This window comes from Hyperolius riggenbachi, chromosome 1, assembly GCF_040937935.1.
Source record: "Hyperolius riggenbachi isolate aHypRig1 chromosome 1, aHypRig1.pri, whole genome shotgun sequence".
In the NCBI taxonomy this organism is placed as follows: Eukaryota; Metazoa; Chordata; class Amphibia; order Anura; family Hyperoliidae; genus Hyperolius; species Hyperolius riggenbachi.
Genome location: NC_090646.1, coordinates 413,441,219 through 413,464,872, shown reverse-complemented (window position 1 = coordinate 413,464,872; position 23,654 = coordinate 413,441,219). Strand labels below are relative to the sequence as shown.

Genomic DNA, 23,654 nt, shown 5'->3' with positions numbered 1-23,654 from the left:
CCGTTCTTCTGGATGGCCAAGAAGCCAAGACTGGTGCTTATGCCACCATTCATGGGTTGGCCTAATAACGGTAGCTATGATTCTAGAGCTGGAGGCTGCCTTACTTCTGCCCTCAAGGGCTAGGTGCCATTCACATGTCTTGATTGAAGGCTTCGTAGAAGACCACAATTCAGCTCTCTCAACCACCCTACTTTCCGGTGGCACAATGCACCTCCGTGTCAGGATGGCCGAGCGGTCTAAGGCGCTGCGTTCAGGTCGCAGTCTCCCCTGGAGGCGTGGGTTCAAATCCCACTTCTGACAGCGTTTGCATGGTTTTTTCACGGTTCCCCTACCTGCTAGTCTTTCACAGCCAAGAACGTTTTTTTTTTTTTTTTTTTTAACACATTTACACAACAGAGCACTGTGGCTCTATAGCTCAGGGGTTAGAGCACTGGTCTTGTAAACCAGGGGTCGTGAGTTCAAATCTCACTAGGGCCTAAGCATTATTTCATGCGCTGTATCTTTCTTTCCTGACAACCTATTTTCTTTCACCAGCTGTCTTATCAAAAACCGCCACTGCCTCTAGGTCAACTCCCCTTACATGAAAGATCACATTACATTCAACCCTGGTCAAGGTTCACAACATTGACCCCACTTTGAGCAAAAAAAAAAAAAAAAACCTTACTGGCTCCAAGAAGACTTAGACCACATTCATAACATTCTCTTCCTAAAAAGAGAGCGGCCGTATTCCGTTCTTCTGGATGGCCAAGAAGCCAAGACTGGTGCTTATGCCACCATTCATGGGTTGGCCTAATAACGGTAGCTATGATTCTAGAGCTGGAGGCTGCCTTACTTCTGCCCTCAAGGGCTAGGTGCCATTCACATGTCTTGATTGAAGGCTTCGTAGAAGACCACAATTCAGCTCTCTCAACCACCCTACTTTCCGGTGGCACAATGCACCTCCGTGTCAGGATGGCCGAGCGGTCTAAGGCGCTGCGTTCAGGTCGCAGTCTCCCCTGGAGGCGTGGGTTCAAATCCCACTTCTGACAGCGTTTGCATGGTTTTTTCACGGTTCCCCTACCTGCTAGTCTTTCACAGCCAAGAACGTTTTTTTTTTTTTTTTTTTTAACACATTTACACAACAGAGCACTGTGGCTCTATAGCTCAGGGGTTAGAGCACTGGTCTTGTAAACCAGGGGTCGTGAGTTCAAATCTCACTAGGGCCTAAGCATTATTTCATGCGCTGTATCTTTCTTTCCTGACAACCTATTTTCTTTCACCAGCTGTCTTATCAAAAACCGCCACTGCCTCTAGGTCAACTCCCCTTACATGAAAGATCACATTACATTCAACCCTGGTCAAGGTTCACAACATTGACCCCACTTTGAGCAAAAAAAAAAAAAAAAACCTTACTGGCTCCAAGAAGACTTAGACCACATTCATAACATTCTCTTCCTAAAAAGAGAGCGGCCGTATTCCGTTCTTCTGGATGGCCAAGAAGCCAAGACTGGTGCTTATGCCACCATTCATGGGTTGGCCTAATAACGGTAGCTATGATTCTAGAGCTGGAGGCTGCCTTACTTCTGCCCTCAAGGGCTAGGTGCCATTCACATGTCTTGATTGAAGGCTTCGTAGAAGACCACAATTCAGCTCTCTCAACCACCCTACTTTCCGGTGGCACAATGCACCTCCGTGTCAGGATGGCCGAGCGGTCTAAGGCGCTGCGTTCAGGTCGCAGTCTCCCCTGGAGGCGTGGGTTCAAATCCCACTTCTGACAGCGTTTGCATGGTTTTTTCACGGTTCCCCTACCTGCTAGTCTTTCACAGCCAAGAACGTTTTTTTTTTTTTTTTTTTTAACACATTTACACAACAGAGCACTGTGGCTCTATAGCTCAGGGGTTAGAGCACTGGTCTTGTAAACCAGGGGTCGTGAGTTCAAATCTCATTTGAGCCTAAGCATTATTTCATGCGCTGTATCTTTCTTTCCTGACAACCTATTTTCTTTCACCAGCTGTCTTATCAAAAACCGCCACTGCCTCTAGGTCAACTCCCCTTACATGAAAGATCACATTACATTCAACCCTGGTCAAGGTTCACAACATTGACCCCACTTTGAGCAAAAAAAAAAAAAAAAACCTTACTGGCTCCAAGAAGACTTAGACCACATTCATAACATTCTCTTCCTAAAAAGAGAGCGGCCGTATTCCGTTCTTCTGGATGGCCAAGAAGCCAAGACTGGTGCTTATGCCACCATTCATGGGTTGGCCTAATAACGGTAGCTATGATTCTAGAGCTGGAGGCTGCCTTACTTCTGCCCTCAAGGGCTAGGTGCCATTCACATGTCTTGATTGAAGGCTTCGTAGAAGACCACAATTCAGCTCTCTCAACCACCCTACTTTCCGGTGGCACAATGCACCTCCGTGTCAGGATGGCCGAGCGGTCTAAGGCGCTGCGTTCAGGTCGCAGTCTCCCCTGGAGGCGTGGGTTCAAATCCCACTTCTGACAGCGTTTGCATGGTTTTTTCACGGTTCCCCTACCTGCTAGTCTTTCACAGCCAAGAACGTTTTTTTTTTTTTTTTTTTTTAACACATTTACACAACAGAGCACTGTGGCTCTATAGCTCAGGGGTTAGAGCACTGGTCTTGTAAACCAGGGGTCGTGAGTTCAAATCTCACTAGGGCCTAAGCATTATTTCATGCGCTGTATCTTTCTTTCCTGACAACCTATTTTCTTTCACCAGCTGTCTTATCAAAAACCGCCACTGCCTCTAGGTCAACTCCCCTTACATGAAAGATCACATTACATTCAACCCTGGTCAAGGTTCACAACATTGACCCCACTTTGAGCAAAAAAAAAAAAAAAAAACCTTACTGGCTCCAAGAAGACTTAGACCACATTCATAACATTCTCTTCCTAAAAAGAGAGCGGCCGTATTCCGTTCTTCTGGATGGCCAAGAAGCCAAGACTGGTGCTTATGCCACCATTCATGGGTTGGCCTAATAACGGTAGCTATGATTCTAGAGCTGGAGGCTGCCTTACTTCTGCCCTCAAGGGCTAGGTGCCATTCACATGTCTTGATTGAAGGCTTCGTAGAAGACCACAATTCAGCTCTCTCAACCACCCTACTTTCCGGTGGCACAATGCACCTCCGTGTCAGGATGGCCGAGCGGTCTAAGGCGCTGCGTTCAGGTCGCAGTCTCCCCTGGAGGCGTGGGTTCAAATCCCACTTCTGACAGCGTTTGCATGGTTTTTTCACGGTTCCCCTACCTGCTAGTCTTTCACAGCCAAGAACGTTTTTTTTTTTTTTTTTTTTAACACATTTACACAACAGAGCACTGTGGCTCTATAGCTCAGGGGTTAGAGCACTGGTCTTGTAAACCAGGGGTCGTGAGTTCAAATCTCACTAGGGCCTAAGCATTATTTCATGCGCTGTATCTTTCTTTCCTGACAACCTATTTTCTTTCACCAGCTGTCTTATCAAAAACCGCCACTGCCTCTAGGTCAACTCCCCTTACATGAAAGATCACATTACATTCAACCCTGGTCAAGGTTCACAACATTGACCCCACTTTGAGCAAAAAAAAAAAAAAAAACCTTACTGGCTCCAAGAAGACTTAGACCACATTCATAACATTCTCTTCCTAAAAAGAGAGCGGCCGTATTCCGTTCTTCTGGATGGCCAAGAAGCCAAGACTGGTGCTTATGCCACCATTCATGGGTTGGCCTAATAACGGTAGCTATGATTCTAGAGCTGGAGGCTGCCTTACTTCTGCCCTCAAGGGCTAGGTGCCATTCACATGTCTTGATTGAAGGCTTCGTAGAAGACCACAATTCAGCTCTCTCAACCACCCTACTTTCCGGTGGCACAATGCACCTCCGTGTCAGGATGGCCGAGCGGTCTAAGGCGCTGCGTTCAGGTCGCAGTCTCCCCTGGAGGCGTGGGTTCAAATCCCACTTCTGACAGCGTTTGCATGGTTTTTTCACGGTTCCCCTACCTGCTAGTCTTTCACAGCCAAGAACGTTTTTTTTTTTTTTTTTTTTAACACATTTACACAACAGAGCACTGTGGCTCTATAGCTCAGGGGTTAGAGCACTGGTCTTGTAAACCAGGGGTCGTGAGTTCAAATCTCACTAGGGCCTAAGCATTATTTCATGCGCTGTATCTTTCTTTCCTGACAACCTATTTTCTTTCACCAGCTGTCTTATCAAAAACCGCCACTGCCTCTAGGTCAACTCCCCTTACATGAAAGATCACATTACATTCAACCCTGGTCAAGGTTCACAACATTGACCCCACTTTGAGCAAAAAAAAAAAAAAAAACCTTACTGGCTCCAAGAAGACTTAGACCACATTCATAACATTCTCTTCCTAAAAAGAGAGCGGCCGTATTCCGTTCTTCTGGATGGCCAAGAAGCCAAGACTGGTGCTTATGCCACCATTCATGGGTTGGCCTAATAACGGTAGCTATGATTCTAGAGCTGGAGGCTGCCTTACTTCTGCCCTCAAGGGCTAGGTGCCATTCACATGTCTTGATTGAAGGCTTCGTAGAAGACCACAATTCAGCTCTCTCAACCACCCTACTTTCCGGTGGCACAATGCACCTCCGTGTCAGGATGGCCGAGCGGTCTAAGGCGCTGCGTTCAGGTCGCAGTCTCCCCTGGAGGCGTGGGTTCAAATCCCACTTCTGACAGCGTTTGCATGGTTTTTTCACGGTTCCCCTACCTGCTAGTCTTTCACAGCCAAGAACGTTTTTTTTTTTTTTTAACACATTTACACAACAGAGCACTGTGGCTCTATAGCTCAGGGGTTAGAGCACTGGTCTTGTAAACCAGGGGTCGTGAGTTCAAATCTCACTAGGGCCTAAGCATTATTTCATGCGCTGTATCTTTCTTTCCTGACAACCTATTTTCTTTCACCAGCTGTCTTATCAAAAACCGCCACTGCCTCTAGGTCAACTCCCCTTACATGAAAGATCACATTACATTCAACCCTGGTCAAGGTTCACAACATTGACCCCACTTTGAGCAAAAAAAAAAAAAAAAACCTTACTGGCTCCAAGAAGACTTAGACCACATTCATAACATTCTCTTCCTAAAAAGAGAGCGGCCGTATTCCGTTCTTCTGGATGGCCAAGAAGCCAAGACTGGTGCTTATGCCACCATTCATGGGTTGGCCTAATAACGGTAGCTATGATTCTAGAGCTGGAGGCTGCCTTACTTCTGCCCTCAAGGGCTAGGTGCCATTCACATGTCTTGATTGAAGGCTTCGTAGAAGACCACAATTCAGCTCTCTCAACCACCCTACTTTCCGGTGGCACAATGCACCTCCGTGTCAGGATGGCCGAGCGGTCTAAGGCGCTGCGTTCAGGTCGCAGTCTCCCCTGGAGGCGTGGGTTCAAATCCCACTTCTGACAGCGTTTGCATGGTTTTTTCACGGTTCCCCTACCTGCTAGTCTTTCACAGCCAAGAACGTTTTTTTTTTTTTTTTTTTTTAACACATTTACACAACAGAGCACTGTGGCTCTATAGCTCAGGGGTTAGAGCACTGGTCTTGTAAACCAGGGGTCGTGAGTTCAAATCTCACTAGGGCCTAAGCATTATTTCATGCGCTGTATCTTTCTTTCCTGACAACCTATTTTCTTTCACCAGCTGTCTTATCAAAAACCGCCACTGCCTCTAGGTCAACTCCCCTTACATGAAAGATCACATTACATTCAACCCTGGTCAAGGTTCACAACATTGACCCCACTTTGAGCAAAAAAAAAAAAAAAAACCTTACTGGCTCCAAGAAGACTTAGACCACATTCATAACATTCTCTTCCTAAAAAGAGAGCGGCCGTATTCCGTTCTTCTGGATGGCCAAGAAGCCAAGACTGGTGCTTATGCCACCATTCATGGGTTGGCCTAATAACGGTAGCTATGATTCTAGAGCTGGAGGCTGCCTTACTTCTGCCCTCAAGGGCTAGGTGCCATTCACATGTCTTGATTGAAGGCTTCGTAGAAGACCACAATTCAGCTCTCTCAACCACCCTACTTTCCGGTGGCACAATGCACCTCCGTGTCAGGATGGCCGAGCGGTCTAAGGCGCTGCGTTCAGGTCGCAGTCTCCCCTGGAGGCGTGGGTTCAAATCCCACTTCTGACAGCGTTTGCATGGTTTTTTCACGGTTCCCCTACCTGCTAGTCTTTCACAGCCAAGAACGTTTTTTTTTTTTTTTTTTTTAACACATTTACACAACAGAGCACTGTGGCTCTATAGCTCAGGGGTTAGAGCACTGGTCTTGTAAACCAGGGGTCGTGAGTTCAAATCTCACTAGGGCCTAAGCATTATTTCATGCGCTGTATCTTTCTTTCCTGACAACCTATTTTCTTTCACCAGCTGTCTTATCAAAAACCGCCACTGCCTCTAGGTCAACTCCCCTTACATGAAAGATCACATTACATTCAACCCTGGTCAAGGTTCACAACATTGACCCCACTTTGAGCAAAAAAAAAAAAAAAAACCTTACTGGCTCCAAGAAGACTTAGACCACATTCATAACATTCTCTTCCTAAAAAGAGAGCGGCCGTATTCCGTTCTTCTGGATGGCCAAGAAGCCAAGACTGGTGCTTATGCCACCATTCATGGGTTGGCCTAATAACGGTAGCTATGATTCTAGAGCTGGAGGCTGCCTTACTTCTGCCCTCAAGGGCTAGGTGCCATTCACATGTCTTGATTGAAGGCTTCGTAGAAGACCACAATTCAGCTCTCTCAACCACCCTACTTTCCGGTGGCACAATGCACCTCCGTGTCAGGATGGCCGAGCGGTCTAAGGCGCTGCGTTCAGGTCGCAGTCTCACCTGGAAGCGTGGGTTCAAATCCCACTTCTGACAGCGTTTGCATGGTTTTTTCACGGTTCCCCTACCTGCTAGTCTTTCACAGCCAAGAACGTTTTTTTTTTTTTTTTTTTTAACACATTTACACAACAGAGCACTGTGGCTCTATAGCTCAGGGGTTAGAGCACTGGTCTTGTAAACCAGGGGTCGTGAGTTCAAATCTCGCTAGGGCCTAAGCATTATTTCATGCGCTGTATCTTTCTTTCCTGACAACCTATTTTCTTTCACCAGCTGTCTTATCAAAAACCGCCACTGCCTCTAGGTCAACTCCCCTTACATGAAAGATCACATTACATTCAACCCTGGTCAAGGTTCACAACATTGACCCCACTTTGAGCAAAAAAAAAAAAAAAAAACCTTACTGGCTCCAAGAAGACTTAGACCACATTCATAACATTCTCTTCCTAAAAAGAGAGCGGCCGTATTCCGTTCTTCTGGATGGCCAAGAAGCCAAGACTGGTGCTTATGCCACCATTCATGGGTTGGCCTAATAACGGTAGCTATGATTCTAGAGCTGGAGGCTGCCTTACTTCTGCCCTCAAGGGCTAGGTGCCATTCACATGTCTTGATTGAAGGCTTCGTAGAAGACCACAATTCAGCTCTCTCAACCACCCTACTTTCCGGTGGCACAATGCACCTCCGTGTCAGGATGGCCGAGCGGTCTAAGGCGCTGCGTTCAGGTCGCAGTCTCCCCTGGAGGCGTGGGTTCAAATCCCACTTCTGACAGCGTTTGCATGGTTTTTTCACGGTTCCCCTACCTGCTAGTCTTTCACAGCCAAGAACGTTTTTTTTTTTTTTTTTTTTAACACATTTACACAACAGAGCACTGTGGCTCTATAGCTCAGGGGTTAGAGCACTGGTCTTGTAAACCAGGGGTCGTGAGTTCAAATCTCACTAGGGCCTAAGCATTATTTCATGCGCTGTATCTTTCTTTCCTGACAACCTATTTTCTTTCACCAGCTGTCTTATCAAAAACCGCCACTGCCTCTAGGTCAACTCCCCTTACATGAAAGATCACATTACATTCAACCCTGGTCAAGGTTCACAACATTGACCCCACTTTGAGCAAAAAAAAAAAAAAAAAACCTTACTGGCTCCAAGAAGACTTAGACCACATTCATAACATTCTCTTCCTAAAAAGAGAGCGGCCGTATTCCGTTCTTCTGGATGGCCAAGAAGCCAAGACTGGTGCTTATGCCACCATTCATGGGTTGGCCTAATAACGGTAGCTATGATTCTAGAGCTGGAGGCTGCCTTACTTCTGCCCTCAAGGGCTAGGTGCCATTCACATGTCTTGATTGAAGGCTTCGTAGAAGACCACAATTCAGCTCTCTCAACCACCCTACTTTCCGGTGGCACAATGCACCTCCGTGTCAGGATGGCCGAGCGGTCTAAGGCGCTGCGTTCAGGTCGCAGTCTCCCCTGGAGGCGTGGGTTCAAATCCCACTTCTGACAGCGTTTGCATGGTTTTTTCACGGTTCCCCTACCTGCTAGTCTTTCACAGCCAAGAACGTTTTTTTTTTTTTTTTTTTTAACACATTTACACAACAGAGCACTGTGGCTCTATAGCTCAGGGGTTAGAGCACTGGTCTTGTAAACCAGGGGTCGTGAGTTCAAATCTCACTAGGGCCTAAGCATTATTTCATGCGCTGTATCTTTCTTTCCTGACAACCTATTTTCTTTCACCAGCTGTCTTATCAAAAACCGCCACTGCCTCTAGGTCAACTCCCCTTACATGAAAGATCACATTACATTCAACCCTGGTCAAGGTTCACAACATTGACCCCACTTTGAGCAAAAAAAAAAAAAAAAACCTTACTGGCTCCAAGAAGACTTAGACCACATTCATAACATTCTCTTCCTAAAAAGAGAGCGGCCGTATTCCGTTCTTCTGGATGGCCAAGAAGCCAAGACTGGTGCTTATGCCACCATTCATGGGTTGGCCTAATAACGGTAGCTATGATTCTAGAGCTGGAGGCTGCCTTACTTCTGCCCTCAAGGGCTAGGTGCCATTCACATGTCTTGATTGAAGGCTTCGTAGAAGACCACAATTCAGCTCTCTCAACCACCCTACTTTCCGGTGGCACAATGCACCTCCATGTCAGGATGGCCGAGCGGTCTAAGGCGCTGCGTTCAGGTCGCAGTCTCCCCTGGAGGCGTGGGTTCAAATCCCACTTCTGACAGCGTTTGCATGGTTTTTTCACGGTTCCCCTACCTGCTAGTCTTTCACAGCCAAGAACGTTTTTTTTTTTTTTTTTTTTTAACACATTTACACAACAGAGCACTGTGGCTCTATAGCTCAGGGGTTAGAGCACTGGTCTTGTAAACCAGGGGTCGTGAGTTCAAATCTCACTAGGGCCTAAGCATTATTTCATGCGCTGTATCTTTCTTTCCTGACAACCTATTTTCTTTCACCAGCTGTCTTATCAAAAACCGCCACTGCCTCTAGGTCAACTCCCCTTACATGAAAGATCACATTACATTCAACCCTGGTCAAGGTTCACAACATTGACCCCACTTTGAGCAAAAAAAAAAAAAAAAACCTTACTGGCTCCAAGAAGACTTAGACCACATTCATAACATTCTCTTCCTAAAAAGAGAGCGGCCGTATTCCGTTCTTCTGGATGGCCAAGAAGCCAAGACTGGTGCTTATGCCACCATTCATGGGTTGGCCTAATAACGGTAGCTATGATTCTAGAGCTGGAGGCTGCCTTACTTCTGCCCTCAAGGGCTAGGTGCCATTCACATGTCTTGATTGAAGGCTTCGTAGAAGACCACAATTCAGCTCTCTCAACCACCCTACTTTCCGGTGGCACAATGCACCTCCGTGTCAGGATGGCCGAGCGGTCTAAGGCGCTGCGTTCAGGTCGCAGTCTCCCCTGGAGGCGTGGGTTCAAATCCCACTTCTGACAGCGTTTGCATGGTTTTTTCACGGTTCCCCTACCTGCTAGTCTTTCACAGCCAAGAACGTTTTTTTTTTTTTTTTTTTTAACACATTTACACAACAGAGCACTGTGGCTCTATAGCTCAGGGGTTAGAGCACTGGTCTTGTAAACCAGGGGTCGTGAGTTCAAATCTCACTAGGGCCTAAGCATTATTTCATGCGCTGTATCTTTCTTTCCTGACAACCTATTTTCTTTCACCAGCTGTCTTATCAAAAACCGCCACTGCCTCTAGGTCAACTCCCCTTACATGAAAGATCACATTACATTCAACCCTGGTCAAGGTTCACAACATTGACCCCACTTTGAGCAAAAAAAAAAAAAAAAACCTTACTGGCTCCAAGAAGACTTAGACCACATTCATAACATTCTCTTCCTAAAAAGAGAGCGGCCGTATTCCGTTCTTCTGGATGGCCAAGAAGCCAAGACTGGTGCTTATGCCACCATTCATGGGTTGGCCTAATAACGGTAGCTATGATTCTAGAGCTGGAGGCTGCCTTACTTCTGCCCTCAAGGGCTAGGTGCCATTCACATGTCTTGATTGAAGGCTTCGTAGAAGACCACAATTCAGCTCTCTCAACCACCCTACTTTCCGGTGGCACAATGCACCTCCGTGTCAGGATGGCCGAGCGGTCTAAGGCGCTGCGTTCAGGTCGCAGTCTCCCCTGGAGGCGTGGGTTCAAATCCCACTTCTGACAGCGTTTGCATGGTTTTTTCACGGTTCCCCTACCTGCTAGTCTTTCACAGCCAAGAACGTTTTTTTTTTTTTTTTTTTTAACACATTTACACAACAGAACACTGTGGCTCTATAGCTCAGGGGTTAGAGCACTGGTCTTGTAAACCAGGGGTCGTGAGTTCAAATCTCGCTAGGGCCTAAGCATTATTTCATGCGCTGTATCTTTCTTTCCTGACAACCTATTTTCTTTCACCAGCTGTCTTATCAAAAACCGCCACTGCCTCTAGGTCAACTCCCCTTACATGAAAGATCACATTACATTCAACCCTGGTCAAGGTTCACAACATTGACCCCACTTTGAGCAAAAAAAAAAAAAAAAAACCTTACTGGCTCCAAGAAGACTTAGACCACATTCATAACATTCTCTTCCTAAAAAGAGAGCGGCCGTATTCCGTTCTTCTGGATGGCCAAGAAGCCAAGACTGGTGCTTATGCCACCATTCATGGGTTGGCCTAATAACGGTAGCTATGATTCTAGAGCTGGAGGCTGCCTTACTTCTGCCCTCAAGGGCTAGGTGCCATTCACATGTCTTGATTGAAGGCTTCGTAGAAGACCACAATTCAGCTCTCTCAACCACCCTACTTTCCGGTGGCACAATGCACCTCCGTGTCAGGATGGCCGAGCGGTCTAAGGCGCTGCGTTCAGGTCGCAGTCTCCCCTGGAGGCGTGGGTTCAAATCCCACTTCTGACAGCGTTTGCATGGTTTTTTCACGGTTCCCCTACCTGCTAGTCTTTCACAGCCAAGAACGTTTTTTTTTTTTTTTTTTTAACACATTTACACAACAGAGCACTGTGGCTCTATAGCTCAGGGGTTAGAGCACTGGTCTTGTAAACCAGGGGTCGTGAGTTCAAATCTCACTAGGGCCTAAGCATTATTTCATGCGCTGTATCTTTCTTTCCTGACAACCTATTTTCTTTCACCAGCTGTCTTATCAAAAACCGCCACTGCCTCTAGGTCAACTCCCCTTACATGAAAGATCACATTACATTCAACCCTGGTCAAGGTTCACAACATTGACCCCACTTTGAGCAAAAAAAAAAAAAAAAACCTTACTGGCTCCAAGAAGACTTAGACCACATTCATAACATTCTCTTCCTAAAAAGAGAGCGGCCGTATTCCGTTCTTCTGGATGGCCAAGAAGCCAAGACTGGTGCTTATGCCACCATTCATGGGTTGGCCTAATAACGGTAGCTATGATTCTAGAGCTGGAGGCTGCCTTACTTCTGCCCTCAAGGGCTAGGTGCCATTCACATGTCTTGATTGAAGGCTTCGTAGAAGACCACAATTCAGCTCTCTCAACCACCCTACTTTCTGGTGGCACAATGCACCTCCGTGTCAGGATGGCCGAGCGGTCTAAGGCGCTGCGTTCAGGTCGCAGTCTCCCCTGGAGGCGTGGGTTCAAATCCCACTTCTGACAGCGTTTGCATGGTTTTTTCACGGTTCCCCTACCTGCTAGTCTTTCACAGCCAAGAACGTTTTTTTTTTTTTTTTTTTTAACACATTTACACAACAGAGCACTGTGGCTCTATAGCTCAGGGGTTAGAGCACTGGTCTTGTAAACCAGGGGTCGTGAGTTCAAATCTCACTAGGGCCTAAGCATTACTTCATGCGCTGTATCTTTCTTTCCTGACAACCTATTTTCTTTCACCAGCTGTCTTATCAAAAACCGCCACTGCCTCTAGGTCAACTCCCCTTACATGAAAGATCACATTACATTCAACCCTGGTCAAGGTTCACAACATTGACCCCACTTTGAGCAAAAAAAAAAAAAAAAACCTTACTGGCTCCAAGAAGACTTAGACCACATTCATAACATTCTCTTCCTAAAAAGAGAGCGGCCGTATTCCGTTCTTCTGGATGGCCAAGAAGCCAAGACTGGTGCTTATGCCACCATTCATGGGTTGGCCTAATAACGGTAGCTATGATTCTAGAGCTGGAGGCTGCCTTACTTCTGCCCTCAAGGGCTAGGTGCCATTCACATGTCTTGATTGAAGGCTTCGTAGAAGACCACAATTCAGCTCTCTCAACCACCCTACTTTCCGGTGGCACAATGCACCTCCGTGTCAGGATGGCCGAGCGGTCTAAGGCGCTGCGTTCAGGTCGCAGTCTCCCCTGGAGGCGTGGGTTCAAATCCCACTTCTGACAGCGTTTGCATGGTTTTTTCACGGTTCCCCTACCTGCTAGTCTTTCACAGCCAAGAACGTTTTTTTTTTTTTTTTTTTTAACACATTTACACAACAGAGCACTGTGGCTCTATAGCTCAGGGGTTAGAGCACTGGTCTTGTAAACCAGGGGTCGTGAGTTCAAATCTCACTAGGGCCTAAGCATTATTTCATGCGCTGTATCTTTCTTTCCTGACAACCTATTTTCTTTCACCAGCTGTCTTATCAAAAACCGCCACTGCCTCTAGGTCAACTCCCCTTACATGAAAGATCACATTACATTCAACCCTGGTCAAGGTTCACAACATTGACCCCACTTTGAGCAAAAAAAAAAAAAAAAACCTTACTGGCTCCAAGAAGACTTAGACCACATTCATAACATTCTCTTCCTAAAAAGAGAGCGGCCGTATTCCGTTCTTCTGGATGGCCAAGAAGCCAAGACTGGTGCTTATGCCACCATTCATGGGTTGGCCTAATAACGGTAGCTATGATTCTAGAGCTGGAGGCTGCCTTACTTCTGCCCTCAAGGGCTAGGTGCCATTCACATGTCTTGATTGAAGGCTTCGTAGAAGACCACAATTCAGCTCTCTCAACCACCCTACTTTCCGGTGGCACAATGCACCTCCGTGTCAGGATGGCCGAGCGGTCTAAGGCGCTGCGTTCAGGTCGCAGTCTCCCCTGGAGGCGTGGGTTCAAATCCCACTTCTGACAGCGTTTGCATGGTTTTTTCACGGTTCCCCTACCTGCTAGTCTTTCACAGCCAAGAACGTTTTTTTTTTTTTTTTTTTTTAACACATTTACACAACAGAGCACTGTGGCTCTATAGCTCAGGGGTTAGAGCACTGGTCTTGTAAACCAGGGGTCGTGAGTTCAAATCTCACTAGGGCCTAAGCATTATTTCATGCGCTGTATCTTTCTTTCCTGACAACCTATTTTCTTTCACCAGCTGTCTTATCAAAAACCGCCACTGCCTCTAGGTCAACTCCCCTTACATGAAAGATCACATTACATTCAACCCTGGTCAAGGTTCACAACATTGACCCCACTTTGAGCAAAAAAAACAAAAAAAACCTTACTGGCTCCAAGAAGACTTAGACCACATTCATAACATTCTCTTCCTAAAAAGAGAGCGGCCGTATTCCGTTCTTCTGGATGGCCAAGAAGCCAAGACTGGTGCTTATGCCACCATTCATGGGTTGGCCTAATAACGGTAGCTATGATTCTAGAGCTGGAGGCTGCCTTACTTCTGCCCTCAAGGGCTAGGTGCCATTCACATGTCTTGATTGAAGGCTTCGTAGAAGACCACAATTCAGCTCTCTCAACCACCCTACTTTCCGGTGGCACAATGCACCTCCGTGTCAGGATGGCCGAGCGGTCTAAGGCGCTGCGATCAGGTCGCAGTCTCCCCTGGAGGCGTGGGTTCAAATCCCACTTCTGACAGCGTTTGCATGGTTTTTTCACGGTTCCCCTACCTGCTAGTCTTTCACAGCCAAGAACGTTTTTTTTTTTTTTTTTTTTAACACATTTACACAACAGAGCACTGTGGCTCTATAGCTCAGGGGTTAGAGCACTGGTCTTGTAAACCAGGGGTCGTGAGTTCAAATCTCACTAGGGCCTAAGCATTATTTCATGCGCTGTATCTTTCTTTCCTGACAACCTATTTTCTTTCACCAGCTGTCTTATCAAAAACCGCCACTGCCTCTAGGTCAACTCCCCTTACATGAAAGATCACATTACATTCAACCCTGGTCAAGGTTCACAACATTGACCCCACTTTGAGCAAAAAAAAAAAAAAAAACCTTACTGGCTCCAAGAAGACTTAGACCACATTCATAACATTCTCTTCCTAAAAAGAGAGCGGCCGTATTCCGTTCTTCTGGATGGCCAAGAAGCCAAGACTGGTGCTTATGCCACCATTCATGGGTTGGCCTAATAACGGTAGCTATGATTCTAGAGCTGGAGGCTGCCTTACTTCTGCCCTCAAGGGCTAGGTGCCATTCACATGTCTTGATTGAAGGCTTCGTAGAAGACCACAATTCAGCTCTCTCAACCACCCTACTTTCCGGTGGCACAATGCACCTCCGTGTCAGGATGGCCGAGCGGTCTAAGGCGCTGCGTTCAGGTCGCAGTCTCCCCTGGAGGCGTGGGTTCAAATCCCACTTCTGACAGCGTTTGCATGGTTTTTTCACGGTTCCCCTACCTGCTAGTCTTTCACAGCCAAGAACGTTTTTTTTTTTTTTTTTTTTAACACATTTACACAACAGAGCACTGTGGCTCTATAGCTCAGGGGTTAGAGCACTGGTCTTGTAAACCAGGGGTCGTGAGTTCAAATCTCACTAGGGCCTAAGCATTATTTCATGCGCTGTATCTTTCTTTCCTGACAACCTATTTTCTTTCACCAGCTGTCTTATCAAAAACCGCCACTGCCTCTAGGTCAACTCCCCTTACATGAAAGATCACATTACATTCAACCCTGGTCAAGGTTCACAACATTGACCCCACTTTGAGCAAAAAAAAAAAAAAAAACCTTACTGGCTCCAAGAAGACTTAGACCACATTCATAACATTCTCTTCCTAAAAAGAGAGCGGCCGTATTCCGTTCTTCTGGATGGCCAAGAAGCCAAGACTGGTGCTTATGCCACCATTCATGGGTTGGCCTAATAACGGTAGCTATGATTCTAGAGCTGGAGGCTGCCTTACTTCTGCCCTCAAGGGCTAGGTGCCATTCACATGTCTTGATTGAAGGCTTCGTAGAAGACCACAATTCAGCTCTCTCAACCACCCTACTTTCCGGTGGCACAATGCACCTCCGTGTCAGGATGGCCGAGCGGTCTAAGGCGCTGCGTTCAGGTCGCAGTCTCCCCTGGAGGCGTGGGTTCAAATCCCACTTCTGACAGCGTTTGCATGGTTTTTTCACGGTTCCCCTACCTGCTAGTCTTTCACAGCCAAGAACGTTTTTTTTTTTTTTTTTTTTAACACATTTACACAACAGAGCACTGTGGCTCTATAGCTCAGGGGTTAGAGCACTGGTCTTGTAAACCAGGGGTCGTGAGTTCAAATCTCACTAGGGCCTAAGCATTATTTCATGCGCTGTATCTTTCTTTCCTGACAACCTATTTTCTTTCACCAGCTGTCTTATCAAAAACCGCCACTGCCTCTAGGTCAACTCCCCTTACATGAAAGATCACATTACATTCAACCCTGGTCAAGGTTCACAACATTGACCCCACTTTGAGCAAAAAAAAAAAAAAAAACCTTACTGGCTCCAAGAAGACTTAGACCACATTCATAACATTCTCTTCCTAAAAAGAGAGCGGCCGTATTCCGTTCTTCTGGATGGCCAAGAAGCCAAGACTGGTGCTTATGCCACCATTCATGGGTTGGCCTAATAACGGTAGCTATGATTCTAGAGCTGGAGGCTGCCTTACTTCTGCCCTCAAGGGCTAGGTGCCATTCACATGTCTTGATTGAAGGCTTCGTAGAAGACCACAATTCAGCTCTCTCAACCACCCTACTTTCCGGTGGCACAATGCACCTCCGTGTCAGGATGGCCGAGCGGTCTAAGGCGCTGCGTTCAGGTCGCAGTCTCCCCTGGAGGCGTGGGTTCAAATCCCACTTCTGACAGCGTTTGCATGGTTTTTTCACGGTTCCCCTACCTGCTAGTCTTTCACAGCCAAGAACGTTTTTTTTTTTTTTTTTTTTAACACATTTACACAACAGAGCACTGTGGCTCTATAGCTCAGGGGTTAGAGCACTGGTCTTGTAAACCAGGGGTCGTGAGTTCAAATCTCACTAGGGCCTAAGCATTATTTCATGCGCTGTATCTTTCTTTCCTGACAACCTATTTTCTTTCACCAGCTGTCTTATCAAAAACCGCCACTGCCTCTAGGTCAACTCCCCTTACATGAAAGATCACATTACATTCAACCCTGGTCAAGGTTCACAACATTGACCCCACTTTGAGCAAAAAAAAAAAAAAAAACCTTACTGGCTCCAAGAAGACTTAGACCACATTCATAACATTCTCTTCCTAAAAAGAGAGCGGCCGTATTCCGTTCTTCTGGATGGCCAAGAAGCCAAGACTGGTGCTTATGCCACCATTCATGGGTTGGCCTAATAACGGTAGCTATGATTCTAGAGCTGGAGGCTGCCTTACTTCTGCCCTCAAGGGCTAGGTGCCATTCACATGTCTTGATTGAAGGCTTCGTAGAAGACCACAATTCAGCTCTCTCAACCACCCTACTTTCCGGTGGCACAATGCACCTCCGTGTCAGGATGGCCGAGCGGTCTAAGGCGCTGCGTTCAGGTCGCAGTCTCCCCTGGAGGCGTGGGTTCAAATCCCACTTCTGACAGCGTTTGCATGGTTTTTTCACGGTTCCCCTACCTGCTAGTCTTTCACAGCCAAGAACGTTTTTTTTTTTTTTTTTTTTAACACATTTACACAACAGAGCACTGTGGCTCTATAGCTCAGGGGTTAGAGCACTGGTCTTGTAAACCAGGGGTCGTGAGTTCAAATCTCACTAGGGCCTAAGCATTATTTCATGCGCTGTATCTTTCTTTCCTGACAACCTATTTTCTTTCACCAGCTGTCTTATCAAAAACCGCCACTGCCTCTAGGTCAACTCCCCTTACATGAAAGATCACATTACATTCAACCCTGGTCAAGGTTCACAACATTGACCCCACTTTGAGCAAAAAAAAAAAAAAAAACCTTACTGGCTCCAAGAAGACTTAGACCACATTCATAACATTCTCTTCCTAAAAAGAGAGCGGCCGTATTCCGTTCTTCTGGATGGCCAAGAAGCCAAGACTGGTGCTTATGCCACCATTCATGGGTTGGCCTAATAACGGTAGCTATGATTCTAGAGCTGGAGGCTGCCTTACTTCTGCCCTCAAGGGCTAGGTGCCATTCACATGTCTTGATTGAAGGCTTCGTAGAAGACCACAATTCAGCTCTCTCAACCACCCTACTTTCCGGTGGCACAATGCACCTCCGTGTCAGGATGGCCGAGCGGTCTAAGGCGCTGCGTTCAGGTCGCAGTCTCCCCTGGAGGCGTGGGTTCAAATCCCACTTCTGACAGCGTTTGCATGGTTTTTTCACGGTTCCCCTACCTGCTAGTCTTTCACAGCCAAGAACGTTTTTTTTTTTTTTTTTTTTAACACATTTACACAACAGAGCACTGTGGCTCTATAGCTCAGGGGTTAGAGCACTGGTCTTGTAAACCAGGGGTCGTGAGTTCAAATCTCACTAGGGCCTAAGCATTATTTCATGCGCTGTATCTTTCTTTCCTGACAACCTATTTTCTTTCACCAGCTGTCTTATCAAAAACCGCCACTGCCTCTAGGTCAACTCCCCTTACATGAAAGATCACATTACATTCAACCCTGGTCAAGGTTCACAACATTGACCCCACTTTGAGCAAAAAAAAAAAAAAAAACCTTACTGGCTCCAAGAAGACTTAGACCACATTCATAACATTCTCTTCCTAAAAAGAGAGCGGCCGTATTCCGTTCTTCTGGATGGCCAAGAAGCCAAGACTGGTGCTTATGCCACCATTCATGGGTTGGCCTAATAACGGTAGCTATGATTCTAGAGCTGGAGGCTGCCTTACTTCTGCCCTCAAGGGCTAGGTGCCATTCACATGTCTTGATTGAAGGCTTCGTAGAAGACCACAATTCAGCTCTCTCAACCACCCTACTTTCCGGTGGCACAATGCACCTCCGTGTCAGGATGGCCGAGCGGTCTAAGGCGCTGCGTTCAGGTCGCAGTCTCCCCTGGAGGCGTGGGTTCAAATCCCACTTCTGACAGCGTTTGCATGGTTTTTTCACGGTTCCCCTACCTGCTAGTCTTTCACAGCCAAGAACGTTTTTTTTTTTTTTTTTTTTAACACATTTACACAACAGAGCACTGTGGCTCTATAGCTCAGGGGTTAGAGCACTGGTCTTGTAAACCAGGGGTCGTGAGTTCAAATCTCACTAGGGCCTAAGCATTATTTCATGCGCTGTATCTTTCTTTCCTGACAACCTATTTTCTTTCACCAGCTGTCTTATCAAAAACCGCCACTGCCTCTAGGTCAACTCCCCTTACATGAAAGATCACATTACATTCAACCCTGGTCAAGGTTCACAACATTGACCCCACTTTGAGCAAAAAAAAAAAAAAAAAACCTTACTGGCTCCAAGAAGACTTAGACCACATTCATAACATTCTCTTCCTAAAAAGAGAGCGGCCGTATTCCGTTCTTCTGGATGGCCAAGAAGCCAAGACTGGTGCTTATGCCACCATTCATGGGTTGGCCTAATAACGGTAGCTATGATTCTAGAGCTGGAGGCTGCCTTACTTCTGCCCTCAAGGGCTAGGTGCCATTCACATGTCTTGATTGAAGGCTTCGTAGAAGACCACAATTCAGCTCTCTCAACCACCCTACTTTCCGGTGGCACAATGCACCTCCGTGTCAGGATGGCCGAGCGGTCTAAGGCGCTGCGTTCAGGTCGCAGTCTCCCCTGGAGGCGTGGGTTCAAATCCCACTTCTGACAGCGTTTGCATGGTTTTTTCACGGTTCCCCTACCTGCTAGTCTTTCACAGCCAAGAACGTTTTTTTTTTTTTTTTTTTTTAACACATTTACACAACAGAGCACTGTGGCTCTATAGCTCAGGGGTTAGAGCACTGGTCTTGTAAACCAGGGGTCGTGAGTTCAAATCTCACTAGGGCCTAAGCATTATTTCATGCGCTGTATCTTTCTTTCCTGACAACCTATTTTCTTTCACCAGCTGTCTTATCAAAAACCGCCACTGCCTCTAGGTCAACTCCCCTTACATGAAAGATCACATTACATTCAACCCTGGTCAAGGTTCACAACATTGACCCCACTTTGAGCAAAAAAAAAAAAAAAAACCTTACTGGCTCCAAGAAGACTTAGACCACATTCATAACATTCTCTTCCTAAAAAGAGAGCGGCCGTATTCCGTTCTTCTGGATGGCCAAGAAGCCAAGACTGGTGCTTATGCCACCATTCATGGGTTGGCCTAATAACGGTAGCTATGATTCTAGAGCTGGAGGCTGCCTTACTTCTGCCCTCAAGGGCTAGGTGCCATTCACATGTCTTGATTGAAGGCTTCGTAGAAGACCACAATTCAGCTCTCTCAACCACCCTACTTTCCGGTGGCACAATGCACCTCCGTGTCAGGATGGCCGAGCGGTCTAAGGCGCTGCGTTCAGGTCGCAGTCTCCCCTGGAGGCGTGGGTTCAAATCCCACTTCTGACAGCGTTTGCATGGTTTTTTCACGGTTCCCCTACCTGCTAGTCTTTCACAGCCAAGAACGTTTTTTTTTTTTTTTTTTTTTAACACATTTACACAACAGAGCACTGTGGCTCTATAGCTCAGGGGTTAGAGCACTGGTCTTGTAAACCAGGGGTCGTGAGTTCAAATCTCACTAGGGCCTAAGCATTATTTCATGCGCTGTATCTTTCTTTCCTGACAACCTATTTTCTTTCACCAGCTGTCTTATCAAAAACCGCCACTGCCTCTAGGTCAACTCCCCTTACATGAAAGATCACATTACATTCAACCCTGGTCAAGGTTCACAACATTGACCCCACTTTGAGCAAAAAAAAAAAAAAAAACCTTACTGGCTCCAAGAAGACTTAGACCACATTCATAACATTCTCTTCCTAAAAAGAGAGCGGCCGTATTCCGTTCTTCTGGATGGCCAAGAAGCCAAGACTGGTGCTTATGCCACCATTCATGGGTTGGCCTAATAACGGTAGCTATGATTCTAGAGCTGGAGGCTGCCTTACTTCTGCCCTCAAGGGCTAGGTGCCATTCACATGTCTTGATTGAAGGCTTCGTAGAAGACCACAATTCAGCTCTCTCAACCACCCTACTTTCTGGTGGCACAATGCACCTCCGTGTCAGGATGGCCGAGCGGTCTAAGGCGCTGCGTTCAGGTCGCAGTCTCCCCTGGAGGCGTGGGTTCAAATCCCACTTCTGACAGCGTTTGCATGGTTTTTTCACGGTTCCCCTACCTGCTAGTCTTTCACAGCCAAGAACGTTTTTTTTTTTTTTTTTTTTAACACATTTACACAACAGAGCACTGTGGCTCTATAGCTCAGGGGTTAGAGCACTGGTCTTGTAAACCAGGGGTCGTGAGTTCAAATCTCACTAGGGCCTAAGCATTACTTCATGCGCTGTATCTTTCTTTCCTGACAACCTATTTTCTTTCACCAGCTGTCTTATCAAAAACCGCCACTGCCTCTAGGTCAACTCCCCTTACATGAAAGATCACATTACATTCAACCCTGGTCAAGGTTCACAACATTGACCCCACTTTGAGCAAAAAAAAAAAAAAAAACCTTACTGGCTCCAAGAAGACTTAGACCACATTCATAACATTCTCTTCCTAAAAAGAGAGCGGCCGTATTCCGTTCTTCTGGATGGCCAAGAAGCCAAGACTGGTGCTTATGCCACCATTCATGGGTTGGCCTAATAACGGTAGCTATGATTCTAGAGCTGGAGGCTGCCTTACTTCTGCCCTCAAGGGCTAGGTGCCATTCACATGTCTTGATTGAAGGCTTCGTAGAAGACCACAATTCAGCTCTCTCAACCACCCTACTTTCCGGTGGCACAATGCACCTCCGTGTCAGGATGGCCGAGCGGTCTAAGGCGCTGCGTTCAGGTCGCAGTCTCCCCTGGAGGCGTGGGTTCAAATCCCACTTCTGACAGCGTTTGCATGGTTTTTTCACGGTTCCCCTACCTGCTAGTCTTTCACAGCCAAGAACGTTTTTTTTTTTTTTTTTTTTAACACATTTACACAACAGAGCACTGTGGCTCTATAGCTCAGGGGTTAGAGCACTGGTCTTGTAAACCAGGGGTCGTGAGTTCAAATCTCACTAGGGCCTAAGCATTATTTCATGCGCTGTATCTTTCTTTCCTGACAACCTATTTTCTTTCACCAGCTGTCTTATCAAAAACCGCCACTGCCTCTAGGTCAACTCCCCTTACATGAAAGATCACATTACATTCAACCCTGGTCAAGGTTCACAACATTGACCCCACTTTGAGCAAAAAAAAAAAAAAAAACCTTACTGGCTCCAAGAAGACTTAGACCACATTCATAACATTCTCTTCCTAAAAAGAGAGCGGCCGTATTCCGTTCTTCTGGATGGCCAAGAAGCCAAGACTGGTGCTTATGCCACCATTCATGGGTTGGCCTAATAACGGTAGCTATGATTCTAGAGCTGGAGGCTGCCTTACTTCTGCCCTCAAGGGCTAGGTGCCATTCACATGTCTTGATTGAAGGCTTCGTAGAAGACCACAATTCAGCTCTCTCAACCACCCTACTTTCCGGTGGCACAATGCACCTCCGTGTCAGGATGGCCGAGCGGTCTAAGGCGCTGCGATCAGGTCGCAGTCTCCCCTGGAGGCGTGGGTTCAAATCCCACTTCTGACAGCGTTTGCATGGTTTTTTCACGGTTCCCCTACCTGCTAGTCTTTCACAGCCAAGAACGTTTTTTTTTTTTTTTTTTTTAACACATTTACACAACAGAGCACTGTGGCTCTATAGCTCAGGGGTTAGAGCACTGGTCTTGTAAACCAGGGGTCGTGAGTTCAAATCTCACTAGGGCCTAAGCATTATTTCATGCGCTGTATCTTTCTTTCCTGACAACCTATTTTCTTTCACCAGCTGTCTTATCAAAAACCGCCACTGCCTCTAGGTCAACTCCCCTTACATGAAACATCACATTACATTCAACCCTGGTCAAGGTTCACAACATTGACCCCACTTTGAGCAAAAAAAAAAAAAAAAACCTTACTGGCTCCAAGAAGACTTAGACCACATTCATAACATTCTCTTCCTAAAAAGAGAGCGGCCGTATTCCGTTCTTCTGGATGGCCAAGAAGCCAAGACTGGTGCTTATGCCACCATTCATGGGTTGGCCTAATAACGGTAGCTATGATTCTAGAGCTGGAGGCTGCCTTACTTCTGCCCTCAAGGGCTAGGTGCCATTCACATGTCTTGATTGAAGGCTTCGTAGAAGACCACAATTCAGCTCTCTCAACCACCCTACTTTCCGGTGGCACAATGCACCTCCGTGTCAGGATGGCCGAGCGGTCTAAGGCGCTGCGTTCAGGTCGCAGTCTCCCCTGGAGGCGTGGGTTCAAATCCCACTTCTGACAGCGTTTGCATGGTTTTTTCACGGTTCCCCTACCTGCTAGTCTTTCACAGCCAAGAACGTTTTTTTTTTTTTTTTTTTTAACACATTTACACAACAGAGCACTGTGGCTCTATAGCTCAGGGGTTAGATCACTGGTCTTGTAAACCAGGGGTCGTGAGTTCAAATCTCACTAGGGCCTAAGCATTATTTCATGCGCTGTATCTTTCTTTCCTGACAACCTATTTTCTTTCACCAGCTGTCTTATCAAAAACCGCCACTGCCTCTAGGTCAACTCCCCTTACATGAAAGATCACATTACATTCAACCCTGGTCAAGGTTCACAACATTGACCCCACTTTGAGCAAAAAAAAAAAAAAAAAACCTTACTGGCTCCAAGAAGACTTAGACCACATTCATAACATTCTCTTCCTAAAAAGAGAGCGGCCGTATTCCGTTCTTCTGGATGGCCAAGAAGCCAAGACTGGTGCTTATGCCACCATTCATGGGTTGGCCTAATAACGGTAGCTATGATTCTAGAGCTGGAGGCTGCCTTACTTCTGCCCTCAAGGGCTAGGTGCCATTCACATGTCTTGATTGAAGGCTTCGTAGAAGACCACAATTCAGCTCTCTCAACCACCCTACTTTCCGGTGGCACAATGCACCTCCGTGTCAGGATGGCCGAGCGGTCTAAGGCGCTGCGTTCAGGTCGCAGTCTCCCCTGGAGGCGTGGGTTCAAATCCCACTTCTGACAGCGTTTGCATGGTTTTTTCACGGTTCCCCTACCTGCTAGTCTTTCACAGCCA

The 23,654-nt window shown here is 46.6% G+C and overlaps 58 non-coding genes across 58 annotated transcripts; all 58 read left to right on the top strand.

The window, feature by feature from the left end:
• The first annotated feature begins 217 nt into the window (after positions 1-217).
• TRNAL-CAG (transfer RNA leucine (anticodon CAG)) lies at positions 218-300 on the top strand. The gene has a single exon. It is a non-coding gene; the product is annotated as a tRNA-Leu (tRNA).
• Positions 301-404: 104 nt separating this feature from the next.
• TRNAT-UGU (transfer RNA threonine (anticodon UGU)) lies at positions 405-477 on the top strand. The gene has a single exon. It is a non-coding gene; the product is annotated as a tRNA-Thr (tRNA).
• A 468-nt stretch (positions 478-945) lies between these two features.
• TRNAL-CAG (transfer RNA leucine (anticodon CAG)) lies at positions 946-1,028 on the top strand. The gene has a single exon. It is a non-coding gene; the product is annotated as a tRNA-Leu (tRNA).
• Positions 1,029-1,132: 104 nt separating this feature from the next.
• Positions 1,133-1,205, top strand: TRNAT-UGU (transfer RNA threonine (anticodon UGU)). Its single transcript has one exon. It is a non-coding gene; the product is annotated as a tRNA-Thr (tRNA).
• Positions 1,206-1,673: 468 nt separating this feature from the next.
• TRNAL-CAG (transfer RNA leucine (anticodon CAG)) lies at positions 1,674-1,756 on the top strand. Its single transcript has one exon. It is a non-coding gene; the product is annotated as a tRNA-Leu (tRNA).
• Positions 1,757-2,401: 645 nt separating this feature from the next.
• On the top strand, positions 2,402-2,484 carry TRNAL-CAG (transfer RNA leucine (anticodon CAG)). The gene has a single exon. It is a non-coding gene; the product is annotated as a tRNA-Leu (tRNA).
• A 105-nt stretch (positions 2,485-2,589) lies between these two features.
• Positions 2,590-2,662, top strand: TRNAT-UGU (transfer RNA threonine (anticodon UGU)). Its single transcript has one exon. It is a non-coding gene; the product is annotated as a tRNA-Thr (tRNA).
• Positions 2,663-3,131: 469 nt separating this feature from the next.
• On the top strand, positions 3,132-3,214 carry TRNAL-CAG (transfer RNA leucine (anticodon CAG)). The gene has a single exon. It is a non-coding gene; the product is annotated as a tRNA-Leu (tRNA).
• Positions 3,215-3,318: 104 nt separating this feature from the next.
• On the top strand, positions 3,319-3,391 carry TRNAT-UGU (transfer RNA threonine (anticodon UGU)). Its single transcript has one exon. It is a non-coding gene; the product is annotated as a tRNA-Thr (tRNA).
• Positions 3,392-3,859: 468 nt separating this feature from the next.
• TRNAL-CAG (transfer RNA leucine (anticodon CAG)) lies at positions 3,860-3,942 on the top strand. Its single transcript has one exon. It is a non-coding gene; the product is annotated as a tRNA-Leu (tRNA).
• Positions 3,943-4,046: 104 nt separating this feature from the next.
• On the top strand, positions 4,047-4,119 carry TRNAT-UGU (transfer RNA threonine (anticodon UGU)). Its single transcript has one exon. It is a non-coding gene; the product is annotated as a tRNA-Thr (tRNA).
• Positions 4,120-4,587: 468 nt separating this feature from the next.
• On the top strand, positions 4,588-4,670 carry TRNAL-CAG (transfer RNA leucine (anticodon CAG)). Its single transcript has one exon. It is a non-coding gene; the product is annotated as a tRNA-Leu (tRNA).
• A 99-nt stretch (positions 4,671-4,769) lies between these two features.
• TRNAT-UGU (transfer RNA threonine (anticodon UGU)) lies at positions 4,770-4,842 on the top strand. The gene has a single exon. It is a non-coding gene; the product is annotated as a tRNA-Thr (tRNA).
• A 468-nt stretch (positions 4,843-5,310) lies between these two features.
• TRNAL-CAG (transfer RNA leucine (anticodon CAG)) lies at positions 5,311-5,393 on the top strand. Its single transcript has one exon. It is a non-coding gene; the product is annotated as a tRNA-Leu (tRNA).
• A 105-nt stretch (positions 5,394-5,498) lies between these two features.
• On the top strand, positions 5,499-5,571 carry TRNAT-UGU (transfer RNA threonine (anticodon UGU)). The gene has a single exon. It is a non-coding gene; the product is annotated as a tRNA-Thr (tRNA).
• A 468-nt stretch (positions 5,572-6,039) lies between these two features.
• Positions 6,040-6,122, top strand: TRNAL-CAG (transfer RNA leucine (anticodon CAG)). Its single transcript has one exon. It is a non-coding gene; the product is annotated as a tRNA-Leu (tRNA).
• Positions 6,123-6,226: 104 nt separating this feature from the next.
• Positions 6,227-6,299, top strand: TRNAT-UGU (transfer RNA threonine (anticodon UGU)). The gene has a single exon. It is a non-coding gene; the product is annotated as a tRNA-Thr (tRNA).
• Positions 6,300-7,496: 1,197 nt separating this feature from the next.
• TRNAL-CAG (transfer RNA leucine (anticodon CAG)) lies at positions 7,497-7,579 on the top strand. Its single transcript has one exon. It is a non-coding gene; the product is annotated as a tRNA-Leu (tRNA).
• Positions 7,580-7,683: 104 nt separating this feature from the next.
• TRNAT-UGU (transfer RNA threonine (anticodon UGU)) lies at positions 7,684-7,756 on the top strand. Its single transcript has one exon. It is a non-coding gene; the product is annotated as a tRNA-Thr (tRNA).
• Positions 7,757-8,225: 469 nt separating this feature from the next.
• TRNAL-CAG (transfer RNA leucine (anticodon CAG)) lies at positions 8,226-8,308 on the top strand. The gene has a single exon. It is a non-coding gene; the product is annotated as a tRNA-Leu (tRNA).
• A 104-nt stretch (positions 8,309-8,412) lies between these two features.
• Positions 8,413-8,485, top strand: TRNAT-UGU (transfer RNA threonine (anticodon UGU)). The gene has a single exon. It is a non-coding gene; the product is annotated as a tRNA-Thr (tRNA).
• Positions 8,486-8,953: 468 nt separating this feature from the next.
• TRNAL-CAG (transfer RNA leucine (anticodon CAG)) lies at positions 8,954-9,036 on the top strand. Its single transcript has one exon. It is a non-coding gene; the product is annotated as a tRNA-Leu (tRNA).
• Positions 9,037-9,141: 105 nt separating this feature from the next.
• On the top strand, positions 9,142-9,214 carry TRNAT-UGU (transfer RNA threonine (anticodon UGU)). The gene has a single exon. It is a non-coding gene; the product is annotated as a tRNA-Thr (tRNA).
• A 468-nt stretch (positions 9,215-9,682) lies between these two features.
• On the top strand, positions 9,683-9,765 carry TRNAL-CAG (transfer RNA leucine (anticodon CAG)). The gene has a single exon. It is a non-coding gene; the product is annotated as a tRNA-Leu (tRNA).
• A 104-nt stretch (positions 9,766-9,869) lies between these two features.
• On the top strand, positions 9,870-9,942 carry TRNAT-UGU (transfer RNA threonine (anticodon UGU)). Its single transcript has one exon. It is a non-coding gene; the product is annotated as a tRNA-Thr (tRNA).
• Positions 9,943-10,410: 468 nt separating this feature from the next.
• TRNAL-CAG (transfer RNA leucine (anticodon CAG)) lies at positions 10,411-10,493 on the top strand. Its single transcript has one exon. It is a non-coding gene; the product is annotated as a tRNA-Leu (tRNA).
• Positions 10,494-11,139: 646 nt separating this feature from the next.
• On the top strand, positions 11,140-11,222 carry TRNAL-CAG (transfer RNA leucine (anticodon CAG)). Its single transcript has one exon. It is a non-coding gene; the product is annotated as a tRNA-Leu (tRNA).
• A 103-nt stretch (positions 11,223-11,325) lies between these two features.
• On the top strand, positions 11,326-11,398 carry TRNAT-UGU (transfer RNA threonine (anticodon UGU)). Its single transcript has one exon. It is a non-coding gene; the product is annotated as a tRNA-Thr (tRNA).
• Positions 11,399-11,866: 468 nt separating this feature from the next.
• On the top strand, positions 11,867-11,949 carry TRNAL-CAG (transfer RNA leucine (anticodon CAG)). The gene has a single exon. It is a non-coding gene; the product is annotated as a tRNA-Leu (tRNA).
• Positions 11,950-12,053: 104 nt separating this feature from the next.
• Positions 12,054-12,126, top strand: TRNAT-UGU (transfer RNA threonine (anticodon UGU)). Its single transcript has one exon. It is a non-coding gene; the product is annotated as a tRNA-Thr (tRNA).
• Positions 12,127-12,594: 468 nt separating this feature from the next.
• TRNAL-CAG (transfer RNA leucine (anticodon CAG)) lies at positions 12,595-12,677 on the top strand. Its single transcript has one exon. It is a non-coding gene; the product is annotated as a tRNA-Leu (tRNA).
• Positions 12,678-12,781: 104 nt separating this feature from the next.
• On the top strand, positions 12,782-12,854 carry TRNAT-UGU (transfer RNA threonine (anticodon UGU)). Its single transcript has one exon. It is a non-coding gene; the product is annotated as a tRNA-Thr (tRNA).
• Positions 12,855-13,322: 468 nt separating this feature from the next.
• TRNAL-CAG (transfer RNA leucine (anticodon CAG)) lies at positions 13,323-13,405 on the top strand. Its single transcript has one exon. It is a non-coding gene; the product is annotated as a tRNA-Leu (tRNA).
• A 105-nt stretch (positions 13,406-13,510) lies between these two features.
• On the top strand, positions 13,511-13,583 carry TRNAT-UGU (transfer RNA threonine (anticodon UGU)). The gene has a single exon. It is a non-coding gene; the product is annotated as a tRNA-Thr (tRNA).
• Positions 13,584-14,238: 655 nt separating this feature from the next.
• TRNAT-UGU (transfer RNA threonine (anticodon UGU)) lies at positions 14,239-14,311 on the top strand. Its single transcript has one exon. It is a non-coding gene; the product is annotated as a tRNA-Thr (tRNA).
• A 468-nt stretch (positions 14,312-14,779) lies between these two features.
• Positions 14,780-14,862, top strand: TRNAL-CAG (transfer RNA leucine (anticodon CAG)). The gene has a single exon. It is a non-coding gene; the product is annotated as a tRNA-Leu (tRNA).
• Positions 14,863-14,966: 104 nt separating this feature from the next.
• Positions 14,967-15,039, top strand: TRNAT-UGU (transfer RNA threonine (anticodon UGU)). Its single transcript has one exon. It is a non-coding gene; the product is annotated as a tRNA-Thr (tRNA).
• Positions 15,040-15,507: 468 nt separating this feature from the next.
• TRNAL-CAG (transfer RNA leucine (anticodon CAG)) lies at positions 15,508-15,590 on the top strand. The gene has a single exon. It is a non-coding gene; the product is annotated as a tRNA-Leu (tRNA).
• Positions 15,591-15,694: 104 nt separating this feature from the next.
• On the top strand, positions 15,695-15,767 carry TRNAT-UGU (transfer RNA threonine (anticodon UGU)). Its single transcript has one exon. It is a non-coding gene; the product is annotated as a tRNA-Thr (tRNA).
• A 468-nt stretch (positions 15,768-16,235) lies between these two features.
• TRNAL-CAG (transfer RNA leucine (anticodon CAG)) lies at positions 16,236-16,318 on the top strand. Its single transcript has one exon. It is a non-coding gene; the product is annotated as a tRNA-Leu (tRNA).
• Positions 16,319-16,422: 104 nt separating this feature from the next.
• Positions 16,423-16,495, top strand: TRNAT-UGU (transfer RNA threonine (anticodon UGU)). The gene has a single exon. It is a non-coding gene; the product is annotated as a tRNA-Thr (tRNA).
• Positions 16,496-16,963: 468 nt separating this feature from the next.
• Positions 16,964-17,046, top strand: TRNAL-CAG (transfer RNA leucine (anticodon CAG)). Its single transcript has one exon. It is a non-coding gene; the product is annotated as a tRNA-Leu (tRNA).
• Positions 17,047-17,150: 104 nt separating this feature from the next.
• TRNAT-UGU (transfer RNA threonine (anticodon UGU)) lies at positions 17,151-17,223 on the top strand. The gene has a single exon. It is a non-coding gene; the product is annotated as a tRNA-Thr (tRNA).
• A 468-nt stretch (positions 17,224-17,691) lies between these two features.
• TRNAL-CAG (transfer RNA leucine (anticodon CAG)) lies at positions 17,692-17,774 on the top strand. Its single transcript has one exon. It is a non-coding gene; the product is annotated as a tRNA-Leu (tRNA).
• Positions 17,775-17,878: 104 nt separating this feature from the next.
• Positions 17,879-17,951, top strand: TRNAT-UGU (transfer RNA threonine (anticodon UGU)). The gene has a single exon. It is a non-coding gene; the product is annotated as a tRNA-Thr (tRNA).
• Positions 17,952-18,419: 468 nt separating this feature from the next.
• TRNAL-CAG (transfer RNA leucine (anticodon CAG)) lies at positions 18,420-18,502 on the top strand. Its single transcript has one exon. It is a non-coding gene; the product is annotated as a tRNA-Leu (tRNA).
• Positions 18,503-18,606: 104 nt separating this feature from the next.
• Positions 18,607-18,679, top strand: TRNAT-UGU (transfer RNA threonine (anticodon UGU)). The gene has a single exon. It is a non-coding gene; the product is annotated as a tRNA-Thr (tRNA).
• Positions 18,680-19,148: 469 nt separating this feature from the next.
• Positions 19,149-19,231, top strand: TRNAL-CAG (transfer RNA leucine (anticodon CAG)). The gene has a single exon. It is a non-coding gene; the product is annotated as a tRNA-Leu (tRNA).
• Positions 19,232-19,336: 105 nt separating this feature from the next.
• Positions 19,337-19,409, top strand: TRNAT-UGU (transfer RNA threonine (anticodon UGU)). Its single transcript has one exon. It is a non-coding gene; the product is annotated as a tRNA-Thr (tRNA).
• A 468-nt stretch (positions 19,410-19,877) lies between these two features.
• Positions 19,878-19,960, top strand: TRNAL-CAG (transfer RNA leucine (anticodon CAG)). Its single transcript has one exon. It is a non-coding gene; the product is annotated as a tRNA-Leu (tRNA).
• A 105-nt stretch (positions 19,961-20,065) lies between these two features.
• TRNAT-UGU (transfer RNA threonine (anticodon UGU)) lies at positions 20,066-20,138 on the top strand. Its single transcript has one exon. It is a non-coding gene; the product is annotated as a tRNA-Thr (tRNA).
• Positions 20,139-20,606: 468 nt separating this feature from the next.
• TRNAL-CAG (transfer RNA leucine (anticodon CAG)) lies at positions 20,607-20,689 on the top strand. The gene has a single exon. It is a non-coding gene; the product is annotated as a tRNA-Leu (tRNA).
• Positions 20,690-20,793: 104 nt separating this feature from the next.
• On the top strand, positions 20,794-20,866 carry TRNAT-UGU (transfer RNA threonine (anticodon UGU)). The gene has a single exon. It is a non-coding gene; the product is annotated as a tRNA-Thr (tRNA).
• A 468-nt stretch (positions 20,867-21,334) lies between these two features.
• TRNAL-CAG (transfer RNA leucine (anticodon CAG)) lies at positions 21,335-21,417 on the top strand. Its single transcript has one exon. It is a non-coding gene; the product is annotated as a tRNA-Leu (tRNA).
• Positions 21,418-21,521: 104 nt separating this feature from the next.
• On the top strand, positions 21,522-21,594 carry TRNAT-UGU (transfer RNA threonine (anticodon UGU)). The gene has a single exon. It is a non-coding gene; the product is annotated as a tRNA-Thr (tRNA).
• Positions 21,595-22,249: 655 nt separating this feature from the next.
• Positions 22,250-22,322, top strand: TRNAT-UGU (transfer RNA threonine (anticodon UGU)). The gene has a single exon. It is a non-coding gene; the product is annotated as a tRNA-Thr (tRNA).
• A 468-nt stretch (positions 22,323-22,790) lies between these two features.
• On the top strand, positions 22,791-22,873 carry TRNAL-CAG (transfer RNA leucine (anticodon CAG)). The gene has a single exon. It is a non-coding gene; the product is annotated as a tRNA-Leu (tRNA).
• A 646-nt stretch (positions 22,874-23,519) lies between these two features.
• On the top strand, positions 23,520-23,602 carry TRNAL-CAG (transfer RNA leucine (anticodon CAG)). The gene has a single exon. It is a non-coding gene; the product is annotated as a tRNA-Leu (tRNA).
• Positions 23,603-23,654: the final 52 nt, after the last annotated feature.